We start from the raw sequence: 3843 nt of genomic DNA on the forward strand, positions 1-3843 counted from the left end.
AGAATGGCCAAGGGTGGGATGTGTATGAAAAATGGGTGCTTAAATGCATGTGGAAGTGCCGGCGGCAAAACCAGAAATGCTGCTGGCACTTCTCTCATGCGGTGCACCCCTATGCATCACCAATGCTTAAATGCAATCTTTCTTGAAGAAATCAACATTCATTGTTCTCAGACATGTTTAGAAAAGCCTCTGTAGGTCACCACAATACAGGACTTTTTAAAATGTCTTTGTTTTTTTTTACATAATGTTTGTCCAAAAATAGTGAAAAGAAAACTATTTTCCACATATCCCAGATAAAAAAAAAATATGTCTGAGATTTAAAATTCAAATGTATTTTAACTAGTTATACATCAAAACTCTTTAAAAACAAGAAAAGTATCTGTTCTGCCACAATGGACTGGAGAAGGACTAACATAATGCCCATCTCTAAAAAGGGGGTGGGAAATTACAGATCAGCTTTCCTGACTTCAATACCTGGGAAGTTACTGGAATAAACAATAAAACAGCCAGTTTGTAAACACCTGAAGGAAGAAGAGGTGATCACTAGTATCTGGCATGTATTTGCTAAGTGCAAAACATGTCAAACTATTGTGATTCCTTTCTTTGACAGGATAACTAGTTTGACAGACATAATGTACTTTGACTTTAGTAAGGTCTTGGTAGGTCCCACATGGCATTCTTATAAGTAAATTAGAGAAATAAGGGCTAGATAAAATCACTGCTAAGTCGAAACATAACTGGCTAAATAACCACAAGAAGAGAGTTACTATAAATGAATCAATGTCAGAACAGCCCAAAGTCTCACAGGGGTCTGTTATGTATCCTGTACTGTTTGACATTTTTATTAATAATCTGAAGGAACAGCAAGTTTCTCAATCAAGTTACAGAGGACATACAAGTGGGACAGCTTGCAAACTTTCCACAGGACAGAGCAGGCCATAGCCTGGAGTTCCTCTCCTTTTCCTTCCTCTGCTCTCTCGTCTGCTTTGAGGGCAGGATGCTTTACCTTGAAACGGGCAACTGCTTGGTTGAGGCTGTGGCATCACTGGAGTCTGTTGGCAGCCAGCTGCTCCGAGCTCTTGATGCTGTCATCCATTTGTTGAGGTATGCCTTTAATGTGTCCTTGTAGAATTTCCTCTGGTCACTGCGATCTCTCAGGCCATAAGTGAACGGGGAGTAGATCACTTGTTTTGTAAATTGAGAGCCAGACATCCACACACAATGCCCAGACCAGGGAAGTTGATGCTTGAGGATTACTGACTCAAGCTGGTAACACTGGCTTTAGCAAGGATGCTGGTGTTTGTATGGCAATCTTCCTATTTGATGTGGAGGATTTTCCAGGTGCATTATTGGTAATACCTGTCTAGGCTCTTGAGATGACAATGGTAGGTCATTCTCATTTCACATCCATAGAGAGAAGTGGGAATGATGACTGCATTGTAGACCTGGATCTTGGTGTCTTTCTGGAGATCACAATGAATAAAGATAGGCTGCAGCAATTTTCCAAGGGAGGCACTAGTATACCAGATCCCGTGCTGCAGTAGCGACATGTAGGGGGTGAATGGGGGTGCACGTGCACCCCCTGAGCACGCTGGTGCACCCTGTGACCAGCCACACTCCCCACTTAGGCAATGAGCGGGGGGAGGGGAGGGGGCAGGCAGGAGCACCAATGCCCCCCCTGCAAATGCTGGCCAGAGAGTGGGGCGCCGATGTAGCACCATGGCCACTTCCAGAAGCACTGCGGCCACTTCCGGGTCAGCGAGTTTTTCTGCGGGGGAACTCTCACCCCCCAATTGGCAAGATTGGCTGCGATTGCTGACTGGTCACTGGCACGTGTCCCCCCTGACTAAGACGGCACCAGTTGCCCATGCTGTGCTGGATCTCCTCATCAGTGTTCACTCTCTGAGAGGTAGCTACTGAGGTAGGGGAAGTGCTTGAATACCTCCTAGGTCTTTCCCTCAGTGGTAATTTGGGTCATATTCATGGCCTGGAATGGGCTGATAGACCACTTCTTCTCGATATTGAGAGGGAGACCCAAAGTTCGGTAGGCTTTTGCAAAGAGATCTGGTGTGGTCTGGAGGTTTTCCTCAATGTATGCAAGGATGGCACACTTGTCAGAATATTGAAGGTGGTTGTTTTCAGAACTTTGGTCTTTGAGGGAAAACATCCCAAATTGAAGAGTACTCCATCCATTTGATATTCAGTGTCAGTTCTGGAAGTAAGGTGGTCCTTAATGAGAACCAGGATGACTGTCAAAAAAATGGAGATCAGCATTAGAGTAACGATGCATCCTTGCTCGACTGCAGTTCAGATGACACATGGATCTGTTTCTGATCTGCTGCAAAGACTGCTCATAGTCATCTGGTCATGGAGAAGGCGTAGAACCTTGAAGTACTTTTAAGAAATCAGTACTTTCCACAGGGGTTTGTGACTGGTGGTCACAATCAGAGGCCTTAGTAAGCTCACTGAAGGCCATGTACAGGTCCTGATATTGCTGAATGAAGCCAATGTTACCAGTATTAAGTTAGTGATACTCAAGCACAAACTTTGCTGGACCAGACATTGGATGTACATACAAAGCTCACAGAAGTTAATCGCAGTCCACTGACTTTATGTCAGGCCCATTTCATGTTTTGTTATATACACCAGTGTACCATTATATATGAAAAAGGAGCTATTCATGACAGCATATGAAATGGGTACATATTGCATGGCATTTGTACAAAAAATGTGTGCAAGTTATATATATTGTCATATCATGTGGTATTAGTGTCATATTATCAATCTTACATATTAAGAAATAACAACAACCAAAAATGTATATATATCACAAAAATGTTGACTTTATTCTCATGCCTGAAAAGGGCATTTTGTGCTTGAAACCTCGTTTAACACATCTGCAAATTGTAAGATTTTAAATAATACTATATTTCAGGTTCCTTTTATGTAGCTTCTAATTTTGGGGAGCAGATGGGCGGCAAGGGAGGCTTTAAGGCACTTCGATTCAGTACCTCAGGCACATCAAAAGCAGCAAATTTAGATTGCCTTCCAGTTCTGTCTCATATACCCCAGAATTCTGCGCTATTGTAGGAATATTTGCAGAAATTGGGTGGCAAATTCTGAACGCAGAAGTGATTGATGAAGGCAGTGAATGCCGTGAAACCTACTATGGAGCTCTGCTCCAAGAACTTTTTTGCATTGAAGAATGTGGGGGGCTTAACATGTGGGGAGATGCGTCAGCCAGGGTTTGAATGACACTCTGACTCTTTGTGTGGGGGGTCTGTGGCAGTAGCAGCCGGAAGCTGGAAGAAGCCACTGCCGTTGCCTGAAGTGCTTAGAAAGGCACAGGGTGGGCTGGGGGCCCTCATCTTTTTTGGGGGGGCTCTTGTCTCTTATGGGGACCCCCCCTGTAATTCAAACCCTAGTGTCAACCACGAGGGCTAGAAATATATGTAAAAAACTGAAAGCTGAGATCCTCCTGAAATAACATGACCCCAGGAGCTAGAGCTCTCAGGAACAGGAGCGGGGGTACCTCCAAAAGAGATTGAGAGGTAGCAACTCCAACTTCCAGGAGGGAAACACCCTATGTCAACTATGAGGACTAGAAATATATGAAAAGCTGAGCTCCTCCTGAAATAACGTGACCCATCCAGATGTGCTTCAGGCCTTTGGGGCAGGAACACGAGCGAGTCACTGAGAAGCTCCACTTCGCTGCCCTGCACTTGGCCCCGCAGGAACTTCCACTGTCCTGCCGCGCGGGATGAGGCCCCAGCTGGGCGCGGAGCCTCCTGGGACATGTAGTCCCTGCCCCCTTCCCCGCCGGGGTCCCCAGCGCGACTACAC

The sequence above is a fragment of the Alligator sinensis genome, unplaced genomic scaffold (genome assembly GCF_000455745.1).
Source record: "Alligator sinensis unplaced genomic scaffold, ASM45574v1 scaffold65_3, whole genome shotgun sequence".
NCBI classification, from domain to species: domain Eukaryota; kingdom Metazoa; phylum Chordata; order Crocodylia; family Alligatoridae; genus Alligator; species Alligator sinensis.